The sequence below is a fragment of the Arachis hypogaea genome, chromosome 20, assembly GCF_003086295.3.
Source record: "Arachis hypogaea cultivar Tifrunner chromosome 20, arahy.Tifrunner.gnm2.J5K5, whole genome shotgun sequence".
NCBI lineage: Eukaryota > Viridiplantae > Streptophyta > Magnoliopsida > Fabales > Fabaceae > Arachis > Arachis hypogaea.
Window position 1 is genome coordinate 14105609 of NC_092055.1, and position 13802 is coordinate 14119410.

The 13802-nt window shown below is 31.8% G+C and overlaps 1 long non-coding RNA gene across 1 annotated transcript; it reads right to left on the reverse strand.

The window, feature by feature from the left end:
* Positions 1 to 543: 543 nt before the first annotated feature.
* Positions 544 to 2963, reverse strand: LOC112785469 (uncharacterized). Its single transcript, XR_011878235.1, has 3 exons — positions 2840 to 2963; positions 859 to 893; positions 544 to 744 (listed from the first exon to the last, which is right to left on the reverse strand). It is a non-coding gene; the product is annotated as an uncharacterized lncRNA (long non-coding RNA).
* Between the last annotated feature and the right edge of the window lie 10839 nt (positions 2964 to 13802).

Sequence of the window (13802 nt, forward strand, 5' to 3'; positions counted from 1 at the left end):
TACAACCTTCAAAAGTTCAAAAGGTTACATCTGATGAGTTTGACCTTAATTTTTCATTTTTCTGGAACGAGACCCTGAAAAACGGCTTTAAATTTGATAATATCACCCAAACCAGAGAGATGAAATTAGACGAGCTTATCTTAAATGGGGTCCATATCAAAAATATTTTGACAATTATCTTCTATGTGGCCCCTCAAAATTTTGTTTCAAGTTCCGCCATTGCTTGTGAAGATCACAGGACATTAAAATGCATTTTGAAGGAGGAATGCTCTAAAATAACTAGGATTTATAGAAAAGATACATAAATATCTATAGAAGTGGTTGAGGTTGTAAAAGATGAATATTAGCACAGAAATAAAATGAGATTACAACTAAAATCCAAACCTTCTCTATTTGCATCCATCATAAAATCATAATGAATTATTATATCCCTAGATTTTCAACCAAGAAAGGTAAGTCATAAACACTCACTAAGAATCCATATCCTTCTTGTTTAAAGGTAAGCAGGTGCGGTACAACTAACTATGGTTTGATAAGTCAGGATTGGACTAGGGTTAATAAACTGATTGATTTAAAGAATTGCAGTACATGATATTGATAAATTGACAAATGGAAAAATCTTTAGAGCATCAAGCACATGGAGCAAAGCAAAAAAAAAAAAATTACAGAACCAAAGGGAAAAGTAAAACGATAAAATTCCATGGTAAACCAAATGCAGATATGGCTTCTTCCCTACCCTTCGTTCTGCTCCAGTCATTTCCATAGCATAAACAAAGAAAACAACTAGATATTTGAAAGCGCACATGCAAGATTAAAATGAAACTTCACACAGTAGTAAATCAAATAGGAGACTGTTACCTATTCTTGCCGCCTTCCAAAAGAACCCACGAAATCTGTTGCAAAAGAACTTGTCACTAATGTCACTTGTTCAGCAAGTTCTAAACATATGCTATGAAGAAAGCAAACAAATTTGCAAAATTCAAAAGATATATCCAATGATTCAAAGAATCAAAACATAATATATCTAGGTGAAGGATTCTAAAAGAATTGTGATTGACCGAGGCAAACATGTAAATTCACATGTGAATATTATCATACATTTGTAGAAAGAGTAAGGGTAACCGCAAACAATAGAAGCATAAACAGTGAAATGCTTCCCCTTGATTCAATGTTTAATATCGTCAAAATTACGGACTCTATTCAATAACAGAAAATAATGGTGCCGCCATGCGCACACCATCCATGGGGAAGTTGTGATGCTAAAGGTGTATCATCACATGTTTCAATCACAACCAAGAGTCACACCATACAGTAGCCACTACTGCACTATGCAGACTAAAAATCCAAGACCCCTGATTGATAGTTTCTTTTTTTTTTTTACCCTTCCCGATTTTGGCTCTGTTTCTTCAAAGGCTTTTTAGTCCTGCAGAATTGAAGCAATGGGGGGAAATGACGGCAAATACTAGGAGAAGACAACAAAATAGAAAAAGAAAACAACCTGCAGCTCCAAAGGGGGAACCAAGTTAATGAGAGCTAGAATTTAGATGGTTTATTTCATCATTCTTTAGTTTAAAGACATGATGAGACAATGGCTTTGCTCTTTCTTTTAAGTTTTTAGTTTTTATGTTCTATGTCTTATGTTTATTTGCTGAATTTTCTATTATATTTGCTGCATTAATTGGATGTCTTATGACTACAAAAATGATTATATGGATTAGATTTTATAGTTTATTATATTTGTAATTTTTCTGCATGTTTTTTTGTATATATATATTTGCATTTTTTAGGTAATCCGCCATTTCCGCCATTTTCAGCAATGCCATCCGCCATTGTTTTATGGCGGATTTTTGGCTCACCACCATGAGCCGCCATCCGCAATCAAAAACTATGATAATAATGACGAGAGGGATGAATCCGTGAATCAATAACATAGGCAGTGCAAATTTTAACAAAGTTCACCACAATGATTAACAACAACAACGAGCACTGAAGGAACACTCAGTAATATAGGCAGTGCAAATTTTAACAAAGCTCATCATAATTATTAACAACAACAAAAAGCACTGAAAGAACAGTGAATCAGTAACATGGGCAGTGCAAATTTAAAATTTAAAAGTTATCAATTTAAAATTTAACATCAAATACAATCAGTGAGCAAAGCCAATCAATCAAGCACTGACTGAGCATTCTGTTCTGATTCTGTGACTGGGAAGTAACAAATTCAGCAACAAATTCAAGTTACAGAAACAAATTTAAAAAATCCTAGTAAAGTACCGATTTACAGCAAAAAGGCAAATTTATTGATTACCAATTCAGCAATATGCAGAAATACAGGGAGAAGGGAAATCTAGAAAAGAGAGAACACTAAACTAAAACATTAACCAATAATCACAAAACACTAAACCTTCACCCAGCAATTACAAACAAAGCCAGCAATTACAAACATTAGCACATTATAAAACATTCCAAAACACTAAACCTTCACCCAGCAAAACCAGCAACTACAAACAAAGCCATCAGTAAATTTGAACAAAAAAATTAAGAGCTATCAGCAACTAACAGAGCCATCGAGCCATCAGTAACAGAGTGAAGAATTGAAAGCAACAGACTAACAGAGCCATCTAGCCATCAGTAAATTTGGAAAAAAATTTACAGCCATCAGCAACCAGCAAATACAAGAAAGATCCATCAGCAGACAATTACAATTTACAAAACATTAAAAGAAAAATGGAACAAAAATTGAACAACAATTTCAGAACTTCAAACGAAGAAGAAGACCGAACATTCAGAAATTAAAAGAAAGAAGCGGAGGCGAAGAATTGAAAGCAGGGCCACTAACCTGGGTCCCGTGCCGAGAAGCCAGCGAAGATGAAAACGACGTGCCGAGCTACCTGGGGAAGAGGAAGATGAAAACGACGTGCCAGCGAAGATGAAAACGACGTGCCAGCGAAGATGAAAATGACACAGGGAAGAGGAAGCAGCAGGGCGCTGAGGACCTGGGGACGGCGGCGGCGATGAAGGGCTGGGAAGAGGGGGGGTTTTGGTTCACGAATGGTTCTACTTTTGTTTTGTTTTTTTTTCCCAAATAAATAAAACGGCGTCGTTTTATTCGAACTGGCCGGTTATCAGTCCGATCCAACCGGGCAATAATCTGCCGGTTCGACGGTTTTTAAGTGGTTTTCTCTTCAACGGTTATAAGTATCAGACCGAATCGTTTGTATTGTTAGTTTTCGATTGAACTGGTTTGACCGGCCGGTCTAGTCCAATTTTTAGAATCATGGTTATAACTCAAATGGCATAATATTTTTATACTCGTAGAGGTATAAAAAAAATTCAAGAACTCTAATTAGGCCCAGTTTGGGTAAATAACTTAAATAAGTTCTTTTGAAAAAAGAGATTAAAGTATAAGGACTTTTATTAATAGCAGTTTATAAATAAGTTATTTTGTGTTTGGATTTTTAGTTATAAAAGTACTTATTTTAAAGTTCTAGTGTTTGGATAAAAACTCAAAAAATAAATTTTTTTACAGAAAAAAAGAATATTAAAATAACGATGATAAGAAATACTTTCCAATATTGAATGTTGATTTTACATAACCTAATCACTAATATTGTGTATGATATGGTAGATGAAAATAAAAAATAAATATAAAATGTGTGTCAATGTATATTTTGTTGTTGTTTTTTATTTTTTTTACTCCTATTAGAACTCCCTTCTCCTTTATTGAGGTCAAGAACTTGTTATAATTAACTATGAAAATAATAGCAAACTATAAAATCACATGTGAAAAAATAAAATTAAAACTGAAATTTCATACTACAGTTAAATACAAATTTAATAATAAAAAATAGAGTGATAAAATGATAAAAAAAAAAATACTTAGAAGGAATATATGCAGTAGGTTGTTCAAATGCAATATTGTCTAAAAATGGTGGTGGAGGATCAATACTTCCATAAGATGAATCATTACGTGAAAATGGTGAGGTTTGAAACATTGCGTGAGAATGATGGTGGAATGATGGTGGAAGGTCAGTGCTTCTAGCATACTTGCGTAAAAATGGTGGTGAAGGGTCAGTATTTTTCACAGAGTCAAGAAGGAAAGTTGATTTTTTTGTTTTGAAATTATTTTTTTTTAAGGAAGTGGTAGAATGACTTATCGAAAAATAAGTCATATATTTCTACTTCTTCAAAAAGCTATAAATTAACTTTTCGAAGCTTTTTTTAAAATGATGCCAAACACACAGATTGTAACTTTTCATAATCCAAAAGTTAAAAAAAAGTACATTCTGCTACTTCCCAAACGGACTCTTATTGTTTTTGGTATCTCTTATTATAATTGAGATTGAATGACAAAATTGGTAGAATGTCAATTCTGATAAACGATGTTCAAACCCAGAATCATGTTCGCGTTGAAAGGAAAAAAATTAGGCAAACAAATATTACAGCGTCCAAGAAGATTGAACGTGCTTTTTGTGGTGTTTGCTAAACACACCCATAATCTCTCTATACTCACCTAAAAAAAGTCGCGGGTTTGAGTCTACCTATCTTTAGTTAAATAAAAATTACACTTCTACATTCTGAAACTAACATTTGCTTTAAAAAAACATTATATCCAACACTTCAAAGGCAAAAAAGACGCTGTGCATCGAAGGAGGTTTAAACAAAAATAAATACGTCAAAAAGAGGTTTATACAAACTAATTTTTTATTCATAAATATCAACAAAAATAATGTTACAATCTAAAAATTCAATGTTTTGAAAGGAGTAAAAAAAAACAAATCTACAGTGCACTACTTCAAAATAATTAAAAACTAAAACGAAAGAAAATTGATTCAAGAAATTAATAATAGTATCAGTTTATCTCCCATGCATAAGCATCTTCACTCTCATCCCAACAATCATTATGTGCTGGCATCTCATTCTCTCCAACAGATGCACAATCATCACCTTCGTTGACAACAATAGATGTGGTGACTCGAAGCTTCACATCAAATGGCCAAATTCCTGCGTAGCGGTTACACCTAGACATTTTCATGGTCTCCCTGGCAAATTTGCATATGGAAGGCATAATTTCATCTAATAACTCAGTTGACAAGAACATTGAAGAAAAGGTTTCTTGCAAGTACTTGAATTTCTCTTTGACATCATCAGTGGCGGGTTGCAAATAACTAGGAATTTTATTCCACGAAACCAAAAAGGTTTGGTTGATAGTAGTGGAAGTAAAAGAAGAGAATTCATCATCAATATGTGGTTTAGAAGTTGATTTCTTAGTGAATTTTCTATGTTGGATCATTTGATTGGTACAACAAAAGTTTATATGGAAGCGATTATAAAATGAATTTTCTTCGGTTATAGGCCATAAAGATGATTTTTTAGAACATGTGAATTCTATTGAATAGGAGGTTGATCTCTTAGCCATGAAAGTTTATTATTAATTAATAAACTAAGTTGACAATGAAAAAAAATTGCAGCTTTAGGATCTTTTATTTTTACTCTAATGTTATGGTTATATATATAATGATTTCATACAACAAAATCATAAATGTTTATCTTATGCTATCTTATCTTATTAGATTGTTTTAGATTTAAAATCTTATTTACTAAGTCAAATATAGTAAGATTTAGAATGTAGGATTTGGAGAGACAAATTAAAAAAAAAACAAAAAATAATTAGATACATAATCTTAAATTTGCATTATTATAGATATGATTTCAAATTTTCAATTCTTCCACAACCTCTCAAGAAAGCAGTAGCAGCACCACTCCTACCCTACTCAGCGACCTCTCCATACAGACCCTCCCATCCCTTCCTTCTCTTCAGAAACTCAAACCTCAAAACCTTAACTTTTCAATCTCCCACCATTGCCAAACCACCTTCACACTGCAGCCTCAACGGGAACACTCTCGCCCCGTCACCTCCCTCGCTCTCCAACAAAACATTGACTAGTCCAGAGAAAAAGAAATTGGAACATTTTCAGCTATTCTCTCATTACACCAACGTTGTCAAAAATAGAACAGAAAATCACAACAATTCCACATATTAACAATCACCAGATCAAAAGAGCAACCCAGCAACATTAACTGGTCATATGAACAAATTTACAAGATGAAAACCGTAAAGTCGGATCCGAATAATTATTCAACTTAATAACTGGAAAAAAACACAGCAACCTAATACACACAGGCCACAGAACAGCACCTCAAGAACAATTGATCAAATTACCGAAACATCAGGATCAACACATATGAACTAAGATCAAAATCATTATTTAGATTAACAACTCCACAAAAATACAGCAACCTAACACTCACACAGTCGAAGAACAGCGCCTCAACAAAAGTTCTATTGATTACCAAATTAACAATAACAATATTATGAACTCGGAACATCACCACAACAACATTTAAAATAGCTAAGTCCAACGAACAACATTAATAAAGACCTGACAAGAACCTAAATACAGGAAAGAATAAGAGAACAAGGAAAAGAAATCACTTCACTAAATTCTGAGACTCGAACACACTTCTTCCGGAGGTCAAATCCTGGAACACTCAATGGATAGGGAGCTCCTATGATGGCTGAACGGCGGAGGAAGCACGGCAATGCCGCAGAGGAGGCTCGGCCAAAACAGAGGGCAAAATCGTGGCGAAGATACGGCTAGCTTTCTGTCTTTTTTAAAAATTAGACGGTCCGATTTCTATTCTCTAAATTAAATCATTTCACATTTTAGAAAAATACTACAGCAGTTTACAATTCAAAAAAACATCATTGTTAATCTAATATTAAAAATAAAAATATGCCTTTCTTTTTAGATTAGGATTTTTTTTCTTAGTTTTTTTTTCTGTTATAAAAAAATTGACTTAAAAATAATTTTTAAAAAATGAATTAAAAATTTTAATAAATTACTTCATTATTGGAATGGGATGCTACACATCCATGTAACCATGTAACCAAGTTGGCCCAACACCAAAAAAATCCAATACCATTAAATGAAATGAAATACACGTACCCAACACACACGAAATCGCTCTTGCCCAATGCTTCTTCTCCCCCACGCTTCTTCTTCTTCTCCCGCGCTTCTTCGCCTTCTTCTTCGCGTTCCTCCTTCTCCTCCTTTTTCGCATTCCTTCTTCTTCACGTGTTTTCTCCTTATCGTCATTCTTTTGTTGTTGTTGCTGCTGTATTTTTTTGTCTTTTCCTCCTTCTCTCTCTAGTGAAGAAGCAGTAGAAGGTGAGGAAGAAGACTTTTGAATAGTGCAAAATGAACCGAACACAGTACTCATGGTAAACCGAACACAATACTCATGGTGAACCGAACATAGTACTCATGGTGAACCGAACACAATACAATTGTATTGTACTGAGTGAACGAAACATAATCCATTATATAAAATCAAATTCAAACAGCTTTCTGCAGAATGAACCGAACACAGTACTCATGGTGAAACAATTGTAGAGTACTGAGTGAACGAAACATAATCCATTATATAAAATCAAATTCAAATAACTCTACCTACAATTTACATATTATCAATTCAATTTAATTCAATTCGGTACACCTCCGTCCATTTAATTCAATTCAAATTAGCAATTGCATTCCATTCAATTCGATTCAAAATTGAATAATCCAAACTTTGTCAGTTTGATTCGTTTCAGAAGAGTAATCCAAATCGCTCTCCTGTTTACCAAAAAATTATGAACCCCTAAACACTGAACCCTAAACCCTAAACACTAAAACCAGAACCCTGAACACTGAATCCTGAACCCATAAACCTTAAATCCCTAAACCTCTAAAACTTAAATCCTAAACCCTAAACCATACACCCTAAAACCTAAAACCTAAACCCTAAACCCTAAACCTTGAACCCGAACCCTGAACTCTGAACTCTGAACCCTGAATGCTAAATCCTAAACCCTAAACCCTAAACCCTGAACCCGAACTCTGAACACTAAACTCTGAACCCTGAATGCTAAACCCTAAACCCTACCGTAAACCCTAAAAAACCCTGAACCCTGAACCTTAAACCCTAGACCCCTAAACCCTAAACCATCAACCATGAACACAGTGAACCGAAATTAATACACGGGATGAACCGAAAGTTTGAAACACACTGAACCCCTGAACCCATAAACACTAAACCCTAAAACCTAAAACCCCATCGTCATTCTTTTGTTGTTGTTGCTGCTGTATTTTTTTTGTCTTTTTCTCCTTCTCTCTCTAGTGAAGAAGCAGTAGAAGGTGAGGAAGAAGAGTTTTGAATAGTGCAGAATGAACCGAATACAATACTCATGGTGAACCAAACACAGTACTCATGGTGAACCGAACATAGTACTCATGGTGAACCGAACACAATACAATTGTATAGTACTGAGTGAACGAAACATAATCCATTATATAAAATCAAATTGAAACAGCTTTCTGCAGAATGAACCGAACACAGTACTCATGGTGAAACAATTGTATAGTACTGAGTGAACGAAACATAATCCATTATATAAAATCAAATTTAAATAACTCTGCCTACAATTTACATATTATCAATTCAATTCAATTCAAATTAGCAATTGCATTCCATTCAATTCGATTCAAAATTGAATAATACAAACTTTGTCAGTTTGATTCGTTTCAGAAGAGTAATCCAAATCGCTCTCCTGATTTAAAGTTGAGTCATTTATTGTTTCGATTCAGAAGTGCAGATCGAAGAAGAAAATGAAGAAGAATAGGAAGAAGATAAATGCAACCAAATCGAAATAAGAAAAACTAGAAGATGAACGCGACCAGAGGAGAACGACGAAGGCACTGCAGAAGAAGAAGGAGGTTTACATTGCAGTAGAAGGTTTACGTTGAGCAAAACTTTAGGTTGCAGCACGTTATATGTAGCGCGTGTATGACAAACGAGTGAGGAGTGGGAGACGCGCGTGTGGAAGAAATTACTTGGTTAACAACCATGTAAAAAATACATGGATGGATAACTTTTCCGTTATTGGAATATAGAAGATTAATATAGAACTAACATTTTTTTTGGTGATTATCGAACTAACATCTTTATAAAAAAAAAGGTTTTTTCACATTTTGAGTACACGTTGTTAAAGATGAATGATTCAATGATCACGTGAGAATTTTTACCAACATTAGTGAAATTCTTAAGAAACAGACAAATGTTTCTTATGTACACAATCTTAACGGTGTTTATTGGGTTAAGTCATTTTAAAAAAATTATCTCTCTTTTATTTTGAAATTATTTGGATTTTCGAATTGACCCCAAACAATTGTTATATATATTAAAAACTTTCAATTTCTGATTCTTGAAACATAATTTTGACTTCATACACAATTTTTAATTGATATGTTCATAGTCCGTAATAAGTCAAGTGAAAGGTTTTATTATTAATACTTAATTGAATATCTGTAATAATCTATTATTAAAATTTTATAAAAATTATTTTCAGTAAAATTAAAGATATACCAACTTAAATATTTAAAATTAAATTGCACTTACATTTTAAAAATTAAATAACTAACTAACTAAATATATAGTCATTGTCCTTAAACGTTAATTAAATAAATAACTTATTAAATATTGCTTGCAATAATTACATTTGGTTTTTAATTTTGGTTGAACCCGTTTAATTCTGTCTGAACTAACATTTGTGTTAAAAAAAAATTATATCCAACAACTTAAAGACAAAAAAGACGCTGTGTAACGAAGGATGTTTATACTAAAATAAATACGTAAAAAAGTAATGCTTTATATAAATACGATAAATCATTTGGAGGTCAATGTGTAAAATTAAAAGAATTCATCCATGTTGGTGAAAAAACTTTGTGGACCTTCAAATTTTCCGTGGCTATTAGGTATTTAACAAAAGCAAAATTTTGTTTTATATATGGAAAAGTATAGGTAGACAATAAAAATATTAAACAATGTAAATAATAGATATGTTTAATTCAATAGGTATTATTATTTTTAATTAGATGGTTATTTCTTTTGATTCGATTTACTCATGTACAGTTAATAATAGCTGGATGTTCAATTTATTAAGTGTGCAGATGGTTATTATAATGTTTAAATTTATGAGGTAATTTGAGGATGAAGTATTTTTTTTATTTTATTGGATCAATTCTAGAACCTATTGTTCACATTGTTTATAAAAGTCATTGTGCACCTAGCAAAACCCAGGGAGTGTTAGGTAAATAATGACTATCTTGAACAACATGAACAACTACCAATCAAATAAAAACACACTACACCTCCAAATTACCCACCTAAATCTTAATATTAAAATAACCATTCGTACACCTAATAAAATAAACATCCGATATATATATTATTCACATTGTTTAGTATTATTGTCTACCTATACTTTTCCATATATATATATATTTGGAAAGACTTCTTCGGTAGAAAAAATATTGTGGTGCATGAAGTTCTAATGCTCTATGATTTATATGAAATTAAAAAAAATATTTGGATTATATATTACTATTAGTAAATATTTTTGGGTCCTGGGCCAGGTTAAACACAGATCCCACCCAAAATACATCCATTTCAGTTGGACACCACCAGTATGCCGCTGTAACTACCATGCGCTCCATCTACCCGTAACTCTGCTATCTTTACTGTTGACTCTGGTGTGTGTTCTGGGTTCCGTTGACTCCGAAATTCATGCTTCTCAACCATCAAAGCCGGTTTCTGCGTCAACCTCTCCGTCCTCCTGTACTCATCCTCCTGGATTACTGACTTATCTTGATCTTCATACTCCTGTCTTTCTTTCTTTCTTTTTCTTCTTTTTATTAATCGTGGTTACTCCATTCATCATGATTCACCATTGTAAATCCAGATAAATTAATTTTTTATTCATAAATATCAACAAAAATAATGTTACAATCTAAAAACTCAATATTTTGAAAGGAGTAAAAAAAAATCTACGGGGCACTACTTCAAAATAATTATAAACTAAAATGAAAGAAAATTGATTCAAGAAATTAATAATAGGAAAAGTATATGAAACCAACTCTAAATCAGCGAAGAATGGAACAACTTAATTAATTATAGATATAGTAATTAATTTTATTTATTTATGATTTAAAATATTGGTTATTAAATATTTTACCACATTCAAATTAGGAAGAGATACGTTCAGTATCATTGCAACGTGAATCACGGAAACTAATTCAATTAGCTTCCGTCTCTTCACCCTTCTTCTTTCTCTAAATGCCTAAAACATGATAAACCAGAAAATAGATTTAGAACCATCCAATTTACAAAGAAAAGAAACATCCTAATGCCTAGCATAAGCACCATCCACGTAGAGGTTTTGGATTCACCCAGAGGCATTTAGCTGGTTTTTGGCTGATACCCTCTTGGTTCCCTAGCATTGTTGTTAATAATAATATCAGTTTATCTCCCATGCATAAGCATCTTGGCTCTCGTCCCAACAATCATCACGTGCTGGCATCTCATTCTTTCCAATAGATTCACAATCGTCATCTTCATCGACAACAATGGATGTGGTGACGCGAAGTTTTATATCAAATGGTCAAATTCCTGCGTAACGGTCACATTTAGACATTTTTATGATCTCCTTGGCAAATTCGCATATAAAAGGCATAATTTCATCTAATAGCTCATATGACAAGAACATTGAAGAGAAGGTTTCTTGCAAATATTTGAATTTTTCTTTATCATCATCAGTGACAAGTTGCAAATGACTAAAAATTTTATACCAAGGAACCAAAAAGGTTTGGTTGACAGCAGTGAAAATAAAAGAAGAGAATTCATCATCAATATGTGGTTTAGAGGTTGATTTTCCGGTAAATTTTTTATGTTGGATCATTTGATTGGTACAACAAAAATTTATATGGAAACAATTATAAAATGAATTTTCTTCTATTATAAGCCATAAAGATGGTTTTTTAGAACATGTGAGTTCTATTGAATAAGAGATTGATCTCTTAACCATGAAAACTTACTATTAATGAATAAACTAATTTGACATGAAGAAAAATTGCAGCTTTAAGATCTTTTATTTTTACTCTAGTGTTTTGGTTATATATAATGATTTTATACAGCAAAATCATAAGCATTTATCTTATCTTTGTCTTATTAGATCGTTTTAAATTTAAAATCTTATTTACTAAGTCAAATATGGTAAGATTAGAGAAACAAATTTAAAAAAAAAAGATTAGATACATAATCTTAAATTTGCATTATTATAGATAGATATAATTTCAGTTAATAATTTTCACTTTGTAATGTATTAAAAGTAGGAGATAAAGATTTGTCCCAAAGATGTCAAATATTAAATGGAACTGAAAGCTAACCGATTTTAGGATCTTCTTAAAATGTGTCAGTTTGACTAGAACATAATTTATTTGGTATATTCCTGGATTACTAGTGATCAACTATATAATATATCAAAAACTAATGGTGTAGAAAATTAAATAAATAAAAATAAAAAGACTATATATGAAAAACAAACTTGCAATATAACTGTGCTCAGAAGATCTGGTTTTTGTGAAGAAGCAAATGATTGAAGTAAGACGTCCTATAATTAACTTATTTTTACATTATTACTAAATACTAATGCATCCTAGGTCCCTAATATCAATTTTAGAATTACTTTCACACGCTCCTAAACGTTAAATACCTTGGTCGCATACTAAGAAAATTTCAGTCTTAAAATGTAAATTTTTTGTAAAGAAAATAATTAATTTTTCCTTTTAACAGGATAAAAGCAGGTTAAAAACTGTTTCAGATCATGCTTTTGCGTTTTATATTTAATTTTTATTTTAAAAAGATTTATCCAAATATCACTATTATTCACAACAACAATTCTAGAATATTGATAAGCTATTTTAAATTAAATAAAGTTTTGAAATTCTAACTTTTTGAGTCTTAAATAATAAAGTTGTTATATTTTGTTTTTGAAAATATTTTTTTATTTATTAAAAAATTCAAAAATTTCCATTAGTTTCAAATATTATCAAAAAGAAAGAGTAATTGAAAGGTTGGCTTAGTTTTCCACATATGAACTATCGAAGTTTATAGAATACCAGTGGAGGAAGGACGTTCAACTAGGTTTAGGAGAAAAATAAAATGCACATTCCACAATGATAAATGTATGGCTCTGGATAAAATAGAGACAAAGATACTAATAAATGAATCGGGTGCATTAATAAATGAGCTTGAAACAAGAAACAAGTTCATAGGGCTCTCATGAAATAAACTAAATACAAACTAATTTCAGGTCCTGCAAATTATTTAGCATATAGAACAGCATTAGAGTATAGAATGGATGACCCTGCAAATTCATGAAATATTATTAGAAATATTCAACTTAATAAAGAACCGATGCACAATGTTATGCTAGATTCTATTAAAGTATTAATAAACTAAATTATGTCTATTGTGTCTGCTTCTCTCCTCAACATCAACCCCATAATCCACACACACACAATTTCATAAATACTAACAACGATCAATAATATTTATATGAAAGGAGGATGTGAAGGCATGGAAGAAGGAAAAAATTTAAATATGTAATTTTAGCAATACAAATCGAAAGAAACGTAAATAAACCAATTGAAGCTTGATATTATTTAGATCTCCAAATAAAAAACCGTTACGTAAATGTCCCTTATAAAGATTTTTATATAAATCGAAAGATTTCATACAAATGAAATGGGTCTCATTCGATTTATGCATGTAATTTGTCCATCTTAGTAAATCAAATATGCTCAATTCGATTTACTTAGTAATACGAATTACACTATAAATTAAATTTGGCTATTTCGATT